Source organism: Hirundo rustica, chromosome 2, assembly GCF_015227805.2.
Source record: "Hirundo rustica isolate bHirRus1 chromosome 2, bHirRus1.pri.v3, whole genome shotgun sequence".
Taxonomy (NCBI): Eukaryota; Metazoa; Chordata; class Aves; order Passeriformes; family Hirundinidae; genus Hirundo; species Hirundo rustica.
In genome coordinates this window covers 54,234,513-54,258,245 of record NC_053451.1, presented here as the reverse complement: position 1 = coordinate 54,258,245, position 23,733 = coordinate 54,234,513, and the positions used below count along the sequence as shown (strand labels likewise).

General features: G+C 38.1%; 2 long non-coding RNA genes across 2 annotated transcripts in view; one reads left to right on the top strand and one right to left on the bottom strand.

Annotated features, from left to right (window-relative positions):
* The window catches only part of LOC120748544 (uncharacterized), a 72,991-nt gene that overhangs the window by 49,086 nt on the left and 172 nt on the right, over window positions 1–23,733 (bottom strand). The gene's annotated exons all lie outside the window — the stretch shown is intronic.
* Window positions 17,998–23,733, top strand: part of LOC120748545 (uncharacterized) — a 67,768-nt gene continuing 62,032 nt past the window's right edge. Inside the window, exon 1 of the long non-coding RNA XR_005699389.2 lies at window positions 17,998–18,084. This is a non-coding gene — a long non-coding RNA (uncharacterized LOC120748545). The remainder of the gene's footprint in view (window positions 18,085–23,733) is intronic.

Here is a 23,733-nt window from a genome sequence, read left to right as displayed (position 1 = left end):
GCCTAAAAGTTTTTAACTAGTGTAGTTACCTGCAGGTCTTCGCATAATTTTGAAGCCATTTACAATACAACTTTACCAGATATGTGTGTGTACTGAGCATGAGGATGACATTACAGACAATGATTAGAAAGCAGAGGAAATTTGGAATCTCTAAAATGGTTACACCAATGAGGAGTTTCTGTTGAACAGTAGAAGCAGTAAGTTTTTTGCTAAAATTAAGTTGCATTGACTGCAACTAAGTTTATAAAGAAAAACTACATGAAAATTGTTCATAGAAACCAAAAGAATATTGAAACCCATGTAAAACCTGATGGGGATTTCTGCAGGATATACTCAAATGATGCACATTGACAGCATACAATTAAGTCACTACTGGTTGCTGAAGATTTGTCCTTTCTATTAACAATGTAAGTCAATACAGATCCTGAAATAATCTGTGACATAATACTCATATTAATTTTACAGCAGAGTTGTTAAGGACTAAGGCCCTGCTCATCATGAAAAATAATACAATTCTTACAATGGCAAATTATTGTTAGAAGGAAGTACAGCAAACTGGCTTAGCACAGTTTTCTAAAACTAGTTTTGAGAGTGCTGTATTGGTGTTATAAAGTTACAAAATGATTGCTTTTTTGATAATACTACTAATCTAAAATTCAAACTTGAAGTTTGATGATAAAATTATTTTTACACTCAGCTTTGTGTATTTTCAATTTGCAATTTTTGAGTGATAAAATCTGAGTTTAAAAAAATCAGTTAAAATGTCTTTATTTTTAAATCTATTAGGAACAGTAGGGAAAGCATAGCTGGAAATACTAATGAAACAGGAAAGATATTTCAGCAAATGAGTAAGTGTAACTGTAGGGAAACATTTGCCAGAGGAGAATAAAGTTGAGTGAATTGCTACACTGAGATGTGACAACATACTTAATCTATAAAGTCCTGCAGGAAATAATAATGAAAAAATAGGCCTTTCTGTTCATAAATACAGCTTAGATACAGGTGGTCTTGAGAGATACAATACCACTACAAATTCCAAGAACTGTTGTTTGATTGCATTAGAAACAGGACTGGCTAAGACATAAATAGAATATAACTATCTGTAGCTATATAAGGAATATAACGTGAGGGAAACATAAGTTATAAAACAACAACCCTGCTTGCAGATTCTGCAGATTACACAGCTGGCAAACTCAGAAATAATTTCACAAATGAAAATTGAAGAAGCAAAATCCATGAAAGTTGTATTGAAGGTTTGATTCGTTTGACTTTCTCTAGGTTTATGAGGGTCTCCACGATTATCTCTCATATATATATATATATGTGTGTGTATACACACACACATAGACATTTATATTCATGTTATAAATATATATATTGCTATATATATGGAAATGTATGAAAAGCTGTAAAAGAGGAATTTGAGTTACATGCAAGAGGTGCTTCAAAATAGGTTACAGGATTTTTGTATAAAACAACTAGAAGAAGTAATGAGAATTAATTCAGTACTGGATCTGATAGTGATCAGGAAAAAAGGAGATACTAGATCTAAAATTAAGACCTTATGACCGTACAATATTTCTGGTTTAATAAAAAGACCAGAAATAGTGTAACCATACTGTGAAAATCTTTGACAGAAAGATAATAAGTTTGAAGAGTAATAGCAAAAAGCTGGTTCAGAGTAATATTGCAGTAGAATAAGAGAGATTCCACTGTAAAAAAAAGGATTAGTGAAGTATAAAGTTGGAGAAAAGGAAACGGAACTGGAAAGGAGAACTTTAAACTTGCCATCATGCAAAGAAAGAACAGAAAGAGAACTCAGACCATGTGATGCTATCTAAGAAAGCCTAATTATCCACTTAATTAGTATAATTTTGCTAATATATTCTGAAAGTATATAAAAATCTTAAAGGAACACAAGAAGGAAGATTTTTTTTTTCAAGTTTCTTGAGCAGTTAATTTTTTTTTCTTTTTTCCCCATAGAATATGAATAAAAGGAAGTCTTAAGACCACTGTCTACGAATCGGACCATTTATTTGAAAAGATAGTTGAAGAAACAGCAAACAAAAATGGTAATTGACAATACAGAAAAGTATCTGAAAATATGAAAGGTCTCAGATTCTGTACTGCTGTTCTGCTCACTGAAGGTAGCACAAGGTAGCCAAGATCCATTCTCAGAGGATGAGAATTTGCCTGCCCTGAGGAAGTCACAGTTAGCCTAATGCTGCTCTGTCCTTCTCCCATACCAACAGCTCACGGTCCTCTCTGCAGGTTTGGGACTGGCATCTTAGGAAGGTATCTCACTACCAGTTTTTAAAAATTTCTTAGGTCACATTACAAACAAAAAACAAACAAAACAAAACAAACAAACAAACAAACAACAACATCAAAAAAAGGCACCACAACCCAGCCAAGAGCCAGTTGCAAACTACAGCTCACATTTGCCTGGGTAACCCACCTGCTCGCCTGAGCCAGGGTAGCTTCATTTGTACTGCCTATTAGAAGACTCCCTAACCTAGGCTACTCTTCAAATCCTGCAGTATTTTACCTGAGTGCTTACTGGCCTTGGCCAAAAGCATACCAAAGAGCAGGCTATCAGTTTAAGGGTGTGGATTATCACATGGTAGAGCTCAAGTATGTGCCTGAGCCCTCTTCAGCTCAGTAACACAGATGTAACCTTAGGAACTACATCCAGTGGCAGTAATTACAAGTGTACTAGCTTGCTCTAAATCAAAAATGCAATGGCATGAAAACTAGCAATCTTACAGACTACTATTTCTTGACTAGAAATGGTAATTAATGTATTATATTTGGATATAATATGTGACATTTAAAAGGGAAGGAACCATAGAAAATTTGAAAAATCTGCAATTTAAGAAAGTTAGAGGACAATAGAAGGGAAAGCAGTACTTACATGACGTGGAACTATTTTAAGATGGAAACTTGAAAGCCAGTTAGTTGACTGAATATTCTTTTCAAAATAAGCAAGATTACAATAAAGAACTCAGCATAGGACCATTTGGGTAAATAGATTTAGTTCATTATTAAAATGGAGTTTGGGTGCCATCTACCTTGCAGGATAAAAGCCTGAAATATGCTTGTGGTATTTTATTCTGAGTCTTCTGAGAAGGACCTGATGCTGAAGTGGGCATGCTTCAATATAAAATAGTCACCTTGTCATGCACAAGATGGGATAAGGACTCTACTGAATATTTAAAGAGTTTTCAAAAAAACCCAATATGCCGTAATGTCTTGGAATGAGTGCAATCTCTGTATATACTTGGACAGGTGTTCAGTATGTGATATAATTACGATTAGGTTCCAGGTCACCTTTTGACCTGCGAGGTCACCAGTTACTTCCATGATAATTTCTAATTTTACAGGTTGTAGAAAACTATGTGCAGGAAAAAAACTGCATAAAAAGGGAAAATGAAATTACTTTCATAGACTACTTTCTGACCTGGGATTAACTGCTTAAGTCTGGACACAGAAAATAAAAATGGAAAGGAAAATGTGGCACATCAGACAATGCTGGAACATGATCAATTAGCATTGAGTATTGTCCTTTAAGTCACTTAGAGGTAAAGAGAGGAAATTAACTGCTGAAATAAAAACAAATACAGATTCTGAAAGTGGTCAGCTAGTCTAGTGGGTGCTGAGGACGCAAAGTACATAAATGAAAGAAATTGGACAAAATTCTAGGATGCTATAGATCAAAGGAAAACAGCCAAGAGTTTGAGAAGTAAGATTAGGAGTAGGGATTTGGAAACAGTTCTTAATATGAAATTATTCTTAATGGAACAGTGGTAAGAAAATAGACCATCATAACAATGATTCAGTGTAAATTTTCCTGTAGATTTTGCATTTGGAGAAGCTGTTTTGCAGAAATGCAGGCAGCTTTTCTGGAGGAACAAACCGGCTATTCTGGCTTTACCATATTGCCATCGACCAGATGTGCAACACAGTAGGGAACTGCATTATGAAAAAGTCCCTTTTGTAGTATGAATGTATGAATCTGTACATTTGGCCTGCTTTACATCAGTAGGATTATGTTTCTGCCAGTACTAGAAGCTACATTAAAAGAAGGAAGAGAATATCAATGAAGAATATAGGAAACTGGAATTAGATGCACAAAGATAGAGAATAACATAAAGCAAATCTGTCACACATATTACATACCTAGCTGAACAAAAATAAGTTTTCTTTCTTATAATGACCTTGTATTTTGGAAAGGCAAGCGAATTATGTAGAATTACAATACTGTGATGCCCTTGAGTATAGTTTTAGAAAATTACATGAAACAGCCAAACAAAATATTTGAAGTCATCCACTTCTCTCTGGAGTACATTATATATGCTAAACCTAATGTGTGAACTGCCAGAACTGGTAGTTCCTGTTTTGAGGAAAAGAGTTGCTTCAAGACTTCTGCAAAAAGATTCTGAAAAATCTTACGGTAGATAGGACAGGTCAGCTAGATAAGTCTTCATAGACTGCTTCTCTCTTCATTGTGATTACAGTCTGTGCCCATCATCCTGCTTAAATAATCACTTGTTGAAGGATTGCCTGTCTATGTTTCCTGAGGAAGTAGAGGGACATAGTTTTAGGAGCTGCTGGAAGCTGAATTGAAGTATGGGAAGGAGGAGATAACTGCATTCAGAAGTTTGACTGAAGGGTAGGGGCTTTCCTGGAGACTGAGATTGGGTGGCTCAGAGCAGAAGTGTAGTGCTGCGAGGAGTCCTTCAGTCTATTTACTCATTTAGCCTGTTGAGATCTCACCTAGGTATGAGGGATATTTTGCTCATTGGTAGATTAACTAGATTAGAAAGAACAACCACTGCATTTCAGAAATTCATTATGAAAGTACCCTATGCATAAAGTGTATGAATAGTAAAAAGCAAAACCAAACTGTAGAAACCACTTCTGAGAAGAGCTTTCATATGTGTTTATGGTATAGTTGCATAGTCTGCTCAAGTGAAGTAGAGTGAAGAAATGGAAAATCTGGGCTAAATGTCATAAACTACTCTGCAGTTTATCGCTTCTTCTCCCCCTCCCCTTGCCTCCCTTCCCCGCCACCTGCTTTCCAAGGAAATAATTTGAACATTCTTGGAGTAAACTATCTGTGGTTAAAAAAAAAGTTAAGGGACTGTATTCTCTAAAGGCAGGCATTTGGGAATAAATGTGAATACAGTTAGTTGCTGCAGAATTGATATGTTGTTATCTTAAATTCTTCACTTTGCTTTTCTTGGTCCACAATGTTTCTTCTTCATTCAGGCAAAAATCATTGAAAATAATGCAAAATGTGGCATATTTTACCACAAACTAGTAGTTGTGTAATCATCAAAAAGAAATTCCTAATGTACTTCAGCTACCAACATCCTTCTAACTTTGTTGAGCAGACGTTACCTATTCTGAGACAACAGAGAGTGGTACAGGCTCTGAGTCAAATCTCCCTTCTATTATGCATGATTCTCAGAGAAAAACTGGCCTGTCTGTCCATCTGTCTGCTTATTTATTAAGAATATTATAATTATTTTTTTAGCTGTTCAATGTAAAACTAAGAAGATACACAAAATCCCTGGTGTATCCCGTTTTTTGAAGTAAAGGGAAAAAGAATACAAAAAAGTGACTTGCTTTGTGTTCAAAGAAAATTGCCAGTCCTGATTTCCAAAACAAGTTAGTGAAGAGATGTAAAGGTGTATTTTGTTTCAAGGATCTGTGGGGCCTACTGCTCTACACTTCCATAAAATTTCAAGTAACATGGATACTACCTAGTTTTACAGATGAAGAAAATCAAAGAACATGCATGCAAAATGGCCAAAATAAAAATCAGTGAATAAAATTATTTGATCTCTGTGTTAAAATAAAATCTAAAAAAGGAAAATTATTTCAATTTTCAGGTGAAGGGGAATCCCTAGGAGAACATGAGTGAAAAGGTTTTTGGAAAGCAAGTTTTATAAGGCATATTTCAAAAAAGTTGTATTTGTTTAGTCTAGGGAAGAGAAGACTGGGAAAAATAGTAGGACTTCTGAAGATTATTGTGAAGAAGATGGTCACCAATGGTCTTTTGTACCCAGCTGCAGAAGGACAAGAAAAAATTACTTTAATTTAGAGTCAAAAAGAACAGGCTACATATTTGGAAAAATCCTTTGAAGTACAAGGACAGTTAAAGACTGGAACCAAGTTATCTGGTGATGCTGCAGCATCTTCCTCACTGACAATTTAGAACAGATTAGACAAAATGTTTCTGTCATAATAATGCTCTTACATCTATTTTCTTCCATAATTGTTGTCTCCACACAATAGGTAACCCAGAATATTAAGTTTTAACTTGAAATATAAATTTGGAATGTGGAGATAAAATTGTATAGTCTGAACACATGATAAATCATTATGAATGCAGATTTTTTTTTCCTAATAGATGTATTCTTGAATTTTGCATGCCTTTGTGTATTTTAATTTTCACTTATTTAATTTTAAACTTTATTTATATATGATTTCTATTTACAGATCATCAGTAAGGGTAAAGCATGTTACCTGTTCATGCAAGCAGTGCTATTATTCTGCTTGCACTGCCTGGTTCTCTGGTCAGGAAGCTGATTTCAACATTGCCAATGTCTTTTTTTTCTTGTCTTCTGATTCTCTCTAGCACATGCTCTTCAGGTATGTATAACTTTGTAGGTATTACAGGGAAATATTCAGAATTCAAAACACATGTAGGTTCTTTTAAGTCACATATAGATAACTAGGGTTTACTACTTGACAGAATATCTGAAAAAGTCTGATTCCTAAACAAAACCAGAACTCTGATGGTGAATTTTACTTTCTGTGGTTAACAGCCTATTTTTACAGTGATAAATAAAGTCTGTTAGTAATAAAAATGAAACCTAGTATCTATGCTGTGATAATGGAGCCCTAAAGTGAAATTAGTTAATGATATTAGAAAGTATCACTTGTATTTCTGCTCCAAGCCTCAAGTTATTTTATTTTCCTGCACTCAAAAACAATATTAAAGAAAATGTATGGCTCATGTTACCAACATTCACGACCTTGATTAAAATGGGAATAATCCATGTATATGCTTTTGTTAGAGCATAAAATACATGACATAAGAACAGTATTGAAAGAATGAAGATCATTTAACTATTCAGAATACTGACAGAATTCAGCCTGTTCAGAATACTGGCTAGCATATCTGTTCTTCTTAGAAATTCAACTTGAAGGATGATGACAAAAGTATTAATAATTTTTACTCTCGTACTTTTAGATGCTTGAGGACTTATGTGTTTATATCAAACAGTAATTAAAATCTTCAAATTAAAGTGTTCATCTTCCAGTGGCCTTTCTTTTATTGGGTCTGCAATTGGAAAGGCTGTGAACTTTTGCAAATGGACATTTTAATCTACCTTCTTCCCTCAAATTGTGTTAGAAAAGTTTCAATTATTAGAAGCAGCTTTCTAATCAAATAGCTTTCACTCAGTTAACACCTCAGAGAGGAAAAAAGAAAAGTAGCACCCCCTCACTTTTGTGGCTCACTGTGTCTTGTTCCAGTATGACTTTTTTGTTTAATACTGCACCTGAACCATTTAAATTTACCTGGCTTTAGTTTATGGTTTGTTTTGTTGTTTCTTTTTGAAGTAAGAGGCATCTGCTTATGCTATTTGAGAATTAACTTAGAAAGAGACCACCAAAGTCTTAAAACCTTTATGATGCAAGCCAATTTGAAGAAAGATTGTCATCAGCTTGAACAGAATTATTCAAAGATATGACTCACATAACACTGCATCTTTATATTAATACAGTTCATATAGAAGAAAAACAGTGTAGGTCAGAGAAGTTTTTAGAGGAGCATGTCTAGCAAATAACTTTAGAATGCTTGACTCAGAGTTTTTTACAAGGCTAGGAAAACATAATTTCTGTATAGAAGTGAACATTGCTTTTAAAAGGCCGCTGAAAGTTGTGTGACTTGACTTCTCATGTATGTCAGAAAAGTAATTTCTGATCCAAGGTGTTTCCTGAAGAGAGAATAATGGTCTTAAATTGCAAGATGCCTTAATCAATTAAACAAATTGAGAAAAGAGTACTAAAGCGCCTTTTACTTACAATTGAAACCTACAGTTGTCTGGTTTTACTTGTGAGAACTTGCTTCCTGACATGTATATTAATTTAAGAATTCTTTTAATGGAACATTCGCTTTTACAGTTTGAAGTTCCAAATACAAATTATGTTTTTAAGCTTTCCCATGTAATATTTTATTGAACAGTTAAAAAAAAATGCAGACTAAAGAAAGTATTTATGTAACCAAAGGGGATTTATTAGGATGAGAAATTTAGTTTTCCTACATAAGGCCCAGTACTATTATTACAGAAATCAGTCGCCAGCAAGATGACTGTATCTATTTTGAATAGCATGGTACTCAGAAATATATACAGTTAATAATATATAAATGGATCTAACCCCCATTTTGAAAGGTGTTAATGAAATTATCATTTAATAATTTTGAAAATATTACTTACAGATTAAATAAAGACGTCCAAACCCAGAATAATTAAAGGGTGGTTAGGAAGAATAAAGACATGCAGTTTGATTAACTGAGGTAAACAAATACATACAAGGAAACCAGAATGATATAATATTTATTTAAGTTGGCAGAAGAATATATGATTGAAGGTAGAATTGGTAAAACATGGTGTGCAGTTATTCTGAGTTATTCTATTTTAGCAGATTTTATAATGTAATGTAACCTCCTTATTTAATGTAACTGCATCTGGACTGAACAAACTAGAACAAACTGCACATCAGAAAGATAAAGATTGGAAAGTATTAATATTTAGGAGTGTAATTTTTTTTTGGCCAGTTTTGAGAAATAAATAAGAAAATGCCAGAATTAAGAAAAATATTATATTTGGAGAACTAGAAATTGCATTTCTGTGCAGTTTTGGGCTCTCCAGACTAGTAGTGTGAGGTACAGCAACAGCATAAAGAGATAGTTACTTTATTAATTCAGTTTGTGTGTGTGTTAACTCATATAGCCCAGTTTTCCATCTAAGTTGGCCAAAACACAGACAGTTACTTTAATTGCCCTATTTTTATAAAGAACGTGAATAACTTTTCTGGAATGCTCTTGGATGCTTCTTTGAGTGGTTGTGTAGATGTGTTTCATTGCTGGTGTGCATGTGCCCTGTGAGTGCAAGCACAAATTATTTGAACAAAACAGTCCATTAAACGGTATCAGCAGATACTTGAAGCACCCTCCTGTCCACTGACCTCGGGGCATTAAATACCCACGTGAGTACAAACATGCATGATTTAATTATTTCCATCATACCACAGGGATGGAAAACATGTGGTACGTGTACCATGTGATTTACTTAACTTTAGTCGTAATAGTGTAATTAATTTCATACAATAAATTAAGTCCCCTAATGGCTATTAGCAAAATACAGTTTGAGTTAACATACTAGATATACCTCTTTGGATATGGATAAAGGAGTCATAGGTTACTGGTGTTTAAGACTTTCCTTAGTGTGATTCTTCAGAGAGCAACATATCCCTTAGAAACATTTCCTCTTTCTGAGATGAAACATAGAGCAGGGAAGGGAGGGAGAGAGGGGAGAAGACTTTCCTTAAATAGAGACCAGTTTATTTTGAAATTCTACAAGTAAAGCTATAGTTATGATTATTGTATAAAGTTATATGGTTATGATTTATTGTCTCTTGTTCAGTGTCCTAAGAGCTGGAATTCTGATCTTCTGGGACATATCCATTAGCAGGATCCACTTGTATTGGTGGGGAAGTCTGATGGAGGCAAGAGGAACTTGATTCTCAGTACAAATTACTGCCCATGCATGAGGAAGGCATAAAATATTCCTCAGCAATATGACATGTCTTTTGTTCATGTATTTTAAAGTTCAGGTTCTGAAAAGGCTAATTCTATTATTTGCATACTCTGGACAGGGACCTCTGACTGGCTTTGTGTGTAAGTGTCTTATGTATTTATAGCCCCAGTAGTAGCAATTGTCTTTGCATTTCAGCCTGGTATCGTACAAAGTGCTGAGTGACTTGTTGGCCTCATGGCTTTTCTCTCTCATTCTCTAACAAGGTGGCCAGCTTATTAGAAACAATAAACACCAGAAATAGGATGCCTTCTATGACTGATTGCAGAAGCAAATGTACCATGCCAGACCAGTGACAGAGCCTTCTGTCTCTGCAGGAAGGGTGAGGGGGATAACAGTTCAGTGTCAACTATCAGTGCCTCAGCAATTTCATTTGCTATTTCAAATTCAGATTGGAGTAGTGTCCATAATCTTCTAACCAATCACTAATCCTTCAGGGATTTTGAACTGCCAGCCTGCAAGATGTCTATTTTTACATAGGGATCCATGCAGCAGAGAAAAGACATTACATTCCTCACAGGAACTCTGGATTACATTACAGAGTGCTACCCTTGAGTCTTTGTCGTGAATGGAACAGGAATTTTCTGTTGACTTGGTGTTTGCCCTGCCTCCTCCCAGAAAAGGTAGCTATCACCACAGCCTGCTTCAGAAGCATTGAGGTGTAGTACCACAACAGCTTGTTGATTCAGTTCACACAGGTCTAAAACTACATCATCAACAATTCTCAGCTTACAGAAAAAACATTGATTTAAAACATTTTGTTATGGTTTTATTGTTATACATCAAATTATCAAGAGACTTTTACTTCCCAGAGGAGAGATTGTAGACGACAGGTCAATAAAATCAGCCTCTAGGTCATCTTTCAAGATCAGTAAAAACCTCTCAGCATTTTTAGTCTCTCCCAAAACATTTTGTACTTTAGCTACGTTCTGAAAGCACAGCCTTGCAGTGACCTAGTACTTGCTGCATCAGGTGTCTGGGGTACACAAAGGTGTCATCTCCTCATTAAACTTTGAACAAATGATACTCATTACGGTGTTGCCTTCATACCTTGAAGTACCAAGGGTCTGGAGGACAGACAAATCTATTCAGAGACAGGGATTTGCTCACATTCGAAATCTTTGTGATGTTCAGGAGATGCCTGCTCTCCATATAAATATTTCGGTCAGTACTCTCTGCCTTAAACAATAAATAAATTTGGGGTTGTTTTTCAGGGACTTCCCAAACAAGTACCAACAATCAACAGTGTAATTAATCATGTGTTTTTGTCAACAAGCCAGTGAGGGGCAAGACCATCCTCAGGAGGTTTTATGTGACATAGAGCTCTAAATTAAGCCAGTCAGGACTAGGAAACATTTGGTATTAGAGCTGATAACGTTAGAGCCTTGAGCCTTTCTAACCTTCAGCATATCTAGCCATCATAGCGGGGAGTCAGTAGCACTGACCTGTCTTCCAGAGACACATTTTTCAAATGGGGACTTCGAAATATGTGCTTGTTCATAACAGATACAAGTAGATGCCCTGTTCTCACTAGAGGGATGTTGAGAGCTCCTGACAAAATGTTTTGTTTACCTGTTTATAACACGGGCTTTGTGTGCCTTTTTAAAATCTTTCTTTGTGTCTTGTGAAACTTCCAGTACATTCTCCTTACCTGCTTAGCCAGACATACCCTTCTGAAATAATAATCAGATCCTACAGCCAAACCCAGTGTGATTATAGCTGATAGACAGGGCGTTGCCTAAGTGAAATCTGCTGACAGAAACTATTTTGCAACAGTACAGATCATTTTGTGTCAAATAGAGTCACTTTAACTAGAGTTACTCACAAACCTCAATGAAAAGACTTTCTGTTTGAGTGTCCTGGCATGGTCAGTCTCTCTTAACCTCTTCTACTTCAATAGTACAGAGCTGTTTAATAATTTTGACACTAAGTGGAGTTTATATAATTTCTCTGAAAGTGCATTTTTCTGCAATAGCTGCAGAAAAATCTTCTTCTGCACAGTGATACAATATACCTTAACTTGTAGTAGGATTTAGGAAAGGCTTTTGTTTATATTTTTACATAACAATGGAGATCTGTCTTACCTGTCTGTATAATCTTTTATCTATAGAAACTGTGCTTTCCTTTTTCTGCCTGAGAAATATTTGTGTGTCTTGTAAAACGCATGGCAGGAAAAATGGGAGAATACTTCATGAATTAAGAATCTCCTACTGAAATAATAGGAAACTCTCACAAGCTTCTGTGGTTTTCATTATGATGTTAACTGTGCCCACTTAAGGTCTGCTCTAGAAACAGTGTCCTCCTCCTTTACAGGAGGCTTGAACTACTTTAGCTTCAGTCTTCTGCTTCAGATTTCATATGAAGTTTACATTGATTTCATGAGTTTTAGTTATTAGCAAGTAATTTTCTTGGAACGGGGCTGATTTCTGTGCATTGGCAAATTCTATCCTCTTTATTTCCACTCCCTACAATTCTTTTAGATTCTGCTTGCAGAAAGACCAGCAGGGTTTTAAGTGCACAATATGCATGACTGCATCTTTTCCTTTAATGTATCTTCCCTAACAGTGGAAAAGAATGGCTCTCTCAGAATGTGCTCATCTAGGCTTCCAGTTCCCCAGGATCTTGGAAGGACTTCTTTGCAGTAGCAACTTCAGCGTCTGCCACAGATAGCAGGCAGACTGGTGGTTGATTGGCAGAGCTAAGAAGAAATAGATTTCCAGCCCTGGGGCAATGCAATCATCTTCAGAGACTGTAACTACAGCACCCCTCTAACAAACAGCAAAATTTGTGTTTTCAAAACAGCAATAAATGTTTTAAAGTCACAAACAAAAAGTATGGACAGGGATCAACTTCTCACCTTCTCTATCAATAAAAAAATAAGGGTGCATCAGAGGACAGCAGTAGGCCTGTTCAAAGTAAATAATACAATGAATTATATTACTTTATATGTTCATGGGTATTATACTCACAACATTCTTTTACTAAAGACGGTATAGATTAATGAAGTTCCCAACAATCTAAGGAGAGACTGCACAAGGCCCTGGGAGAGAGATCTAGTGAAGGTCACCGACTGGACAAACCACGTCGGGTTCAGGAAACCCTCCAAGCTAAAACAAAGTTGGATGGTGGAATGTATGGGCATTATCAAATGTGCTTGTCCTGGTCCTGCTGTTCACTGAGGGAATATTTGGATAAGAATTGGCTTTTGTCAGCTGTTGGAGATGGGTAAATGGGCCAAGTGTATGCCTAGCCTGAACCAGTCTGACCTCTCTAGTATTCTTAAAACAAAGTTTGTTTATGAATCATGACCTACTCACAGTCTTTGCAAAAATGAAACAAAATACTTTCAGGGCTTTCCCCTCTTTAAATTCAATCAACTAGAGTCAACTTTAGTCATTCTTATTCCTTTTACTGCACTCTCAACTTTGCTAACTTCCCAGTCTGTAGTATTTCAAAGATTTTGTTAATGAAACATGTATTACTAATGAGAAATGTTAATGAAATACCTCTACCTCTGCTTTTTTCTCACCTAATCTTGCCCTTCCTTAAATAAAACTTTATTCATCTTTCTGTCTCTAGAAACTTGTTGCTACCATTATAATTCTGAGTAGTGACTTTTCTTGTTCCTTATACAGGTTTCAGATTCTCTTTATTACAGAGAGGAAATCTTTGAGCCTGGCAAATGAAAGAGCAAGAAAAATAGTAGAAAATCCATGGGATAGTGTTGTTTCCATCACAGTAATTTGGGAGGAGGAGGAATTTGATCTATAGATCAAATCCACAGATCTACGATAGCAAATCTGTAAGTCACATTCCAAAATGCAGCAAGCCAGGTTCACAACTATAGGAAATTCTCAGAAATAACTTTCCTTTCCCTTTAAACTTGGGAAATTGTCCTGACAGAAGTTTATCCTTCTAAGTCACTTTCCAAGGACGAGGAAGTTTAATGGGAAGTCTCTATCTTTAGGCCGAGATTAAGATGGTGAATTCTTATGTTCCGTTCCCTGGTTAGCCCAAAGTCTGTTCAGTTTTCAGTAGATAGGCACAGGTGCAGCTATAGCTTGAGGACTAGAAGAATGGGTGGAGGAAGAGGGAAGGATCTAGATCTCTTCATAGCATCCTTTCACCCTTTCACTCCTGCTGCTGATAAATCTGCACCTGAACTGCCAGTGCATTAAAGAAAAAGCCTGTCCTGTTTGGCTTCTTACTTCTAATGCCTCAGGTATTGAGGAAATGAAGGCAAACCTCTGTACCAGGGCTCTGTCTCTTCAGCTTTGTATGTACACCAGCAGGCACAGCAGGTTTAAAGTCTAATAGTCTAAATAGCTATAAGAGAAAGGAGGGAAATCATGTTTTCTGTCTCTTGTGTGGCCTTCTGGAATGATTAATATGTGTTTAATGAGGGTTTTTTTATGTATGCTTTTTTTAAATTAAAAGTTTATTTTTTAACAAGACCACTTAATAATTAAATTAAGGCAGCCAGTATTAAGGTTAAATTTACTATAGTATTTTAAAATAACACAGTAAAAATAGCATGCCACACATTTTTTATGCCAAAGGTTTAGATAAAGTCAATCCACTGAAGGGGTGGAAGTCACTGGCAGAGCATTTGGAATTATAACCTGCAGAATGTGGAACCAGATTCTGATAGCTTTTCTTTTAATGTACTCATCTACTTTATATTAATGACTAGTATGTTCAAAATTGAAAAATCCACTGGGAGATGAAAAAGCAGGTAATATAATTTTTTCTCATTAGGTCCATGAATGAAATCTGTAAGAGGAGGAGACGTACTAGTTGTACAGTCTTGAAGGTCGTGCTAACTAGAAACAATCACTTAAGTTCACCAACTAGCAAAGATTCATCCTTGTTGAATAAATCAGTTTTCAATACAGTATGTTCTGCTAAGTTTTTTTTTCTTACATGTTGTGTACAGTCATAAGTATTTAATTTAACCAAGAAAAAATGAAACATTTCAATTGAATTGCATTTTCCATCTAAATACACACGTTTATAAATTATAATTGGAAGACAAAGTCATGGTAAAAAGAAGCCATTAAATTTTCTATCATAAGGTGTAAAAATCAGGAATAAGAAGTTCCTTACATAGATGATTAAATAAAAAATCATGCAAGCATGAAATCACAATCTGTGTAGCAAAAAGGATAATATTTTATAAAGAGAATATATTTAATTGAGTAAGGGTCTTTAAAATGAAAGAAAAAAATAAAAAAGGAAACACAAAACTGGACCAAAATAGACTGCGTAAGACAAGGCTATTCTCTTTTCTGTTTTAAAAGTTCGCTAGAATTGGTAATTGAACTCCGAGACACAAACCAATTCACCCAATCTGCTGATAACATGCACTTGTAGTTCAGGGTCCTAAACAAACACAATATGGGCCTTGCAAGTGCTTTAGAAAGCCCTGGTTAATAATCAGTTGTCAGGAGTCCCCTCTGACCCGCGCGGGCCCTCCTTCGCTCGGAACAAAACCCCGGCATCTGTTGCCAGTTTGAGCCATCGCGCCGCAGGAGCCGAGCCCTTGTCACCGCCGCCTCCCTCATCTCTCCGGCTGCGTGCAGCGAGGGAAGCCCGCGTCTGCAGCTTGGCTTCAGAGCAAATTAAAGAAAGCTGGGCCGCTGAGTTACGGAGACCTGCCTCACTGTAAGGCACAAGGAGATGACCCGGGGTGAGATGACCCCGACTATCGAGTGCGTTGTCTTGACAAACAGTAATTGCTTGACAATTGCTCTAGGCCTGGAAAACATACGTTATCATGTTCATATGCTGTATCTGCTGATAGAGATTGTTTTCATTACACATACTGGATAACTCTAACTCCGCTGAACCTACTGATGTTTGAAAACATAGATAAGTTCAAACTAGAGGTCTGAAACTTTAAAATCTCCTCTTTGTTGGAGTTACTCCTTTTGGCTAGCGGATGCCTGTCTTTAACTCAAGAATCAGTTTATGTCCACTATGTCCAGAATCTACAGTGGTCTTCAGAATGCCGGAGTTTTGTGGTTTTTGTTGGTTTTTTTTTTTGAATGCTGCCTTTGTTAGAGCTGGAGGAGTTTCAATGAAAGAATATCTCAGTTTTGTGTTTGGTGAATGCTATTGTCATAGTTATTTCCCTGTATAGGTTTCAGTGTTAAGGCTGTTGAACATTAAAGAGCGATCCACAGTCACGGCTCAATATTTAAGGCGTATGCAGAAGTTCAGCATTAATTACATATTTTATACTCGGTAAGAAGAAGTTAATTTTTTTGGTCTGTACTGTAACAGAACTTCCTTTTGAACTACTGTCTACGGTTACTGTTTCCTCCCCTTTCAGCAGTAGTTTTACTGGTAATATAAACGTACACCTCTTCCAGTTGAAAACAATCTCATTTTATTTGAAATACAGTGTTCCTTTTTCTGAAAACTTGCTGAGTCTCTCCCTGAAATAATCTTATCTTTTATGTTTTTCCTTATTCCTTAACATGTCTGCTTAAATATTGAGAAACTTCTCAGTATGAGAAAGGTTGTAGAGAAACACACAAGATTATAGGAAATTTTTGTGGGGTGTAGATTGCTAATATAAAAGAAAGGAAGGATAGGAAGCATGCAATATATAGCACTCATAGGGGCTCAAGTGCTTAGGGAGGTGTATTAAAGGAAAGGCAGCAGGAGTCTGTCAGGGGTCAGTACATGGTCACTCATGACCTCAGGGGCATAGAGATGTAGAATCCTTGTGACATGATTTGCAAGAGAATGTGTGGGCTTTGATTCACTCATTTACACAGCATCAGAAAGTAAATAGGAGACTGCTTTCTTATTTGATGAAGACTTCAGTCATCCAGATCAGCATCTTCCATTGAACTTCTTATCTTTCCTTCTATTTTCTTGTGCCTCTTTCTTATTTCCAGCAGGCTCTCCCTCAGAATGCAAGGATGTGTAATAAAGGGACAGTTTTGCTATTACTTGTAAATTTGTTGTCATATGATGTCATACAACCTGTCATTATTTTCATTCTTGCTTTCAAGTGAGACACCTCCCAGTCTGTATGTTGAAATTGTGTAATACTAACAACTACAACTGTAGTACCTAGATGTAGTATACAGCTTTTTATCTATAAACCTCAAGCTTCTTTTAAGCCTGGAATGAGGTTTTGTTCCTTTGAAACTCTCGGAGTTCAGGTAATAGTGGCTGAGGCAAGACTAAACAGGATTTATTCCTTCTCACTGTTAGGCCACTTGACAGATTGATACAGCTCTTCTAGCCTCTGAGTGCCACTGGCTCAGCCCAGCGTTTATGCAGTGCTTTGTGCAGACTCTTTCTCCCAGTGCAGAACTTGCCCTATTCCAACAGGAGGTGGCTTATGGCTTCCTTCCACAGTTCCTGCAGGAGGATCCCTGGGTGAAATATGAGGCTTTTAGTGCCCTTTCCCAGTCAGTTCTTCATATCTAATGTGAGAGAGTGGAAGACTGGTGAGAATTTCAATCACTGTAATTTTGGGTTTATTTTTTTAAGTGGAGATATGATATGGCACAGGAACTTCTCTTAAGAGAGACCTTCATAGTTGGAATAACCTCTTGACATCCATTAGGCATTGCTTACTAGGCACCTTGCCTTGGCAACTGTGAGTTTTATATTTCGAAAAAGACAAATGCACTGGTAAATGAAATGTTGCTAAACACTTGTTTTCAGATCTTAGATTATTTTAGTCTTTTATAGCCCTGGTATGTGTAGCATTAGCACATCCTGTAAGCATTATTTTATCTCTTAGATTCAGCGAGATGTAGGACAGTTTTAACTGTCCATATCTTAGAATGGAAAAGCCATTGGTGAAATTCTGTGTCAAGGACAGAATTATGGTCCTTGTTTAGACTCCCATGCCAAACTTTGGTCAAAGCACCATCCATCTTCCACCTTGATATAGATTTAACATCAGCAGTTTGATTTAATTTGAAGAGTCTATAGGAACAGTAGCCAGGAATCTGTGCTCAGACAGCAGGATGAAAGACAGAGCAATTATATTCTTTAATGTGTTAATCAATCCTGTTTATTTAAGCATATTCAGGAAATTGTGGTAAGTTGCTTAACTTCTCTTTTTATTTATTTACAGGTCTGCTTTGCCTGTGAGCTACTGTGATAGTTTGATTTTTATGATTTACATCAAGTGTGAAGCTTTCAAAGCCATGTGTCAAAGGTAAGTTATTTCAAGAATACTGTGATTTGTATATGTCCCTAAAAATGTTGTATGTTTATGGGAGAAGTTTTCATCACTTTATTGAAGATGCAGCTCTGTTGAGATGTCACAGTCCTTAGTAAAGGATGTTATGAAGCAGTAGGAACTCATGCAGGAAGCTCTGAGAGAGATTTTCTCCCAGTGCTTGCCAATATAATGAGGAAGTGTGCGTACTGCACCAGCTTTTAAAATAGTGCAACCTGATCCTTTCTTTACAGCTCAGAGGGTGGGGGTGGGGAATGAAGGTGAAAGAATAGGAGTCCATATCCTCCTCCTCATTTTGGGTCTGGTTTTCACTGTTGAGTGAAGGGAGCATTAATTGTTCATGGCTGTTATGAGAAAGGACCCTTTGCTCTCACTCTTCACATTTCTTGTGACATAGGCCAGGTTTAATCTAGTCCCTCTTAGGAGAAACTAAGTACACTTTGCAGTGTCATAATGAGATTCCCCCTCATTTTCATTTTCCCTCAATGGTATGTAAATTATTGTTTGTAGGGGATAAAAATCTGTAGAAGTTATGAAACCAAAGTGGTTGCACTAATGTGGAACTCCTTCTAGTCAGCCTGTGGTGTTTATCGCTCTCCTTAGTGTAATAAAAATAAGATTAAATACACTTCAAAAAAAAAAGAGACCATCTAATTTTTCTCTAGCTAATAAAAGTAAAATTGGCAAACTAATGTAAATTACTAACCAAATCTTTAAAAACATGGATGGACAATGTGTAAGTCAGGAAATTGTTTTGTTGAGAGTTTCACTTGTGTGTAGGGTTTTAAAAGTTAACCAGATATAGGAGTTTATAGATTTAACTTAGAAAGGCTACCAAAATTATTATTTAGTCAGTAGTTGTGACATCCAATCAGTACAGTGTTGTACAGTGGAATTTTTGTGAAATTTATTGTATTATAAAAAATTGTGTTCATGAAAATAACATATTCAGACAGAAATTAAGATACTAAGAGTCATTAAAAAGTACAGCACTCTCAATAATCTGGTTTTCTAGCTAGTGTTGCCTAGTTTTCAGCATATTTATTTTTTACTTCTTTATATATACACCTTTATAAAGGTATATTTCTCATCTGATGAATTCCTAGTTTCCATTCATCAAAGTATTCATTTGTACCTGTAATCCATGCTAAAAACACTTTTTTTATTCCGTGCTAGGTGCCTCTTGTGTACACATGATGTATATATTTTGAAGTGATGCCCTAACTAGCTAATATCATCTATTCATATGTTGTATTCAAAATACTAACTGTATGTGTGAAAAAATACTAATGAAAACTACTACAGTACTTTTAAAATACTCGTAAGAATATATTACTTTTTATGAAGCATTAATGCCAAACTTGAAAACAGTTCTATTAGACACCCATCAATATAGTTAGAGGGTAAGACCCAGAATCTAAAAGTAGGTTCAAGAGAAGGAGCTGAGGAAAACAGTACTGCTTGTTTTCAGATACTAGAAATGAAACCTGCATAAGGGTTTATCCAAGAATGCTGTCAGCCTTCAGTTAGAAGTATCATGCCATCACTGGCTAACTGCTGGAAGGAAGAGAGAGTTTTCCTTCCTTAACCACTTTCCATAAAGCACCAGTTACTATAAAAGGATAGCTGGAGCTGTTCTTCTTTCTTCCTGCACTTCAGGCTCCATTTTTAAGAACTTTTTCCCTCCCTCCGTATCTTATCCATTGTACTGCATAACTACTGCACTTTCCTGCTGTTAGTAGTACTGTCATACGGCTGCAACAACATAAAACGGACATTTTGGATAACATAAGAGCTGGGTAGAGGCTTCTAAAAAGCAGTAACTGGACTTGCAGTCTTGTTAGTTATGCATGGCTGCTGCTTGTTAAAATGCTACTGTGCAAAAGCTGAAACACTGGAACTGCCTGCTTGCAGAACCAGGAAGGCTGTGCTGTCTGAATCAGTCAAATTTCCAAATGTAAGTTAGTAGTGCCCTTTACAAATGAAAAGATGGAAATGTGTTTAGAGTTTTAAACGAAAGCTGTAGAAATCCATAGCATAGGCCTTTGTGGTGATCAGAAAAAAAAAGCTTGTTATCATTAGGAATTATAGGGCTGCATTAAAAACAAAAACAAAAAACCAAAACAAACACACACACACACAAAAAAAACAAAACCAAAACCAACAACAACAAAAAACCCCAACCAAATTAAAAGTATCAGACATCAAATGGTACAGACAGACTGGTCACATATACAGTGATAGAGCAGTAGTTGACTGATAATCTTTTCCAAATATAAAAAAAGGAAAGGAAGGGTCATTCAGCTAATCATGTGCTAAATTATTCATTTATGTACTTCAAGTATCAAAAGAATAGCAGAGTTAGATAAATTAATAACAAACAAGCCTTATTTTTATAAACACAAAAAATTATCATGATCTTGCAGACTTAAAAGGCCTTCATACTGTAACATAAAACTGAATAAAAACTTCATACTGTACATACTAAAGTGCAGGTTTCAACCCCAGTGAGTTAATACAAATTCACTCTTCTTTGAACTCTAGTAACCCAGCTCTAATCTCCAATGGGTTTTGAAAGTTAAACCAGAAAGGACTGTCAGTGTGAGGAAGTGTGTGTGTGTGTATGTGCATGTGCACACATACATATACCTTGTTCCCTAAATGATAAATTTAAGATATGTATATCTATTAAAAGAGAAAGTAGGTTGATATTGAATACCTTTTTTGTGGGATTTTGAATTACATTTGTTTATTAACTCTGGGAGTGTGACAGATCTGTGGAACAACTAATACCAATTCAAGGCCAGAATTTAAGGGCAAAGTGGGCTTAAGGTATGCAGAAACTTAGCTCATGGTGATGGGAGTTGGCTCCAGTTTCTGTGCCTCAGTCATTAAGCCATGGCCCTACCCAAGCTGCTTTTCATATCCACCTAATACATCTAGCCACTTTTTATTTTCAGAGAACAGGCAGTGTTGGAGCTTGCTTTGTACTTTTACCACTTTAATTCTCCCTGTGACAAGGTGCAGAGCCACAGGAGCAGCCTGGCAGCAGCACTCAAGCTCCAAGTGCAGCAGAAGTAGGGAACCCTGGAGGAGCCAGTCACAGCTCTCGGTCACTGACCAGCCCATTGCTTGTAGAAGTTAGCATGCTTAAGCTGACATTGATCCCTCAAGGGACTAGCTACCAGCTAAACAAAACTGGAGCACAGGGCTAGCCAAGCATAGATTCTCTGTGACCCTGTGTCAGGACGTGTCATCCTGTTGTAAAAGCCAGCTATGTTACCTCCTTGCCCTCTGAGACTCCCAGGGAATCCCCTAGTAAATGAAGAGGGGAGTTATTTACGTCTCCTTCATGTCTCCAGCCCATTTTTTTTCCTTAAAAACAAAACAAGCCAAAACAACCAAAACCCCAAGAGATAATGGAGTACTTTAAAAAGGCATATTTGTTCCCTTATGAAGGCTTACTACAACAAAGCAAGAATAATTTGCTCTATTAATTATAGATAATGGGAAATGTGTAAGTATCTCTGTGGTTAAAGAAGTGAGCATACTGTCATTGACAGTATCACAACTGTTGTGTACAGCTGGGAAAGGCAGACACATTGGAATACTACTGGTAGTTTAGATTTTGAAGCTAGGAGTTCTATTAAGTCTATTAAATATGCTGAGGGTAGAAACGCTCATCTGCTTTTGCAGAGGAAATAGAGCAAAGATACGCCACAGCAGAGAAAGCTAGCAGGACAAAGGAGATACTATTGACTCATTCCAGACTGCCGACTTAGCAGCTCAACTTTGTTTCCTTTTAACTTTTGTAACAGTAGGAGCTCAAAGCTTCTCGGTCTATTTTCTGCACAAATAGAAACACCCAGACTTCAAAAAGTAATACACTTTGAAGAAACCCAAACCATTAACACATTAAAAACTGTGTGTACTATTAAACAGGGCTTCGTGGTTACTTGAATTTTGCAGAGTAGATGCTGGTGTTTTGGTAATAATTTTTACACTGCTGCATTCTGGCAGACAATTCTTGACAAATGTCGATTTGTAAAGCAATTTTTGTTGTTTTTAGTGTGATACAGTTTTATTGACTTTGCGGTGGGTAAGTATTGCTTCAATATTTTCACAGGCTGAGTAAACCCCACAGACACTTTCCCTACCAGTAGCGTATTGCAACAAGTTTCTAACCCTATAACATTACACTTATAACACTGGGAAAAGCATATGATGTGTGAAATTTAGATTTTGTGCTCGGTACTCAAGTCTAGATCCCTTAAAAAAAAAAAAAAAAAAAGAAAAGAAAAAAAGAAAGAAAGAAAAAAAAGTAATATTTTTGTTGCTCACTCTGGACAATGGAATGTCCAGGGCCATCGATATGCCAGTTTCTACGCTGACGGCGTCCCTGGCCCAAAGTCCCATCAGGACCGTGCTCCCCGGCAAGAGACCGGCCCCTTGTCCCCGCTCGCTCCCGGCGGGAGCGGTGTAACTTCACAGTCGCCTCACGCTTGCAAATACACCTCGCCTCTCTCACGAGCAATCCCTTCTACAGCGTGGGCCGAAAACGTCACGGAACGTCATAGACTCAAACTGATCGGCACGCGTAAGCCCCGCCGGTACTGGAGCGTGTGAGTTGGGTTTCACTTGGGAAGCGTTTAGCCCCGGGCTCGGCGGGGCCCTGCAGCCCCCTCCGCGGAGCCGCTCACGGCGCCGGTCCCGCGGGGCGCGGGGGGGCCGCGGCGGGCGGGCTCTGCCGCGGCGTCGGGGGCTGCGCCCCCCCGTTGGCGCGGCGGGCTGTCACTCAGGCGACGTCACAATACGCCTGTGTGAGCGCTGTAAACACTCGGGCGGGCGTGTGTGTGTGTGTGAGTGACGCGGGGGCGCGCCTCCCCGCCCCCCGGCTCCCCCCCGCCGCCCCCAGGGTGGCACCGAGCCGGCCGGGGGGGTGTGAGGCGCGCCTCCGGTTCTTGCCCTGCGCGCATGGTAGCGGCACGAAAGGTAGCATCGTTGGAGCGGGGGATGATGTAATTCTCCCTCCGGCCAGTGACTGCCTGCGCTTGCACCGAGCCGACTTGCAAAGCGGAGGGGGGTGGGTGGTTGTTTTACGCGTGATCGTATCAGCATCTCCTGACGGCGCACCCCCCCTCCCCCCAACGCCGCTTTAAACCCCGCTCTGCTCATCCCTCCCCCCCCCGGGGCACGGAGGAGGGATGGGGCTGGGGGGAGGAGGGGAGCCCCGCGCCGTGTGTGCGGGGTAAACACGCCAGCGAGCGCCTAGCCGAGCGGTAAACAAGTCTGAGGTGCCCTCCGCCGCACGGCAACTTGCTGCGGGCGGGGTGTCCCCCCCGCACACACACACGCACGCACGCACACTCGCTTCCCCCTAACAAAAGCCCGTTTAATGTCAGCGTCAGCTTTTGTTCGGCGGGCGGCAACAGCCGTCCCCTCTCCCGATCACCTTGTTTCACCGGTCGGCCCCCCCGGCCAAATCCACCGGTCCCCCGCGCCCCGTCCCCCGTGAGCGCATCCCCGCTCGCTCCGCGGCGCTGTCCCCTCACCGCCTCCAAAGCTCTCCCCGCTTCCCCGGGGCTCCCGGTCCCTGCTGCTGCCCGCTCTCCGGGGCAGCAGGCA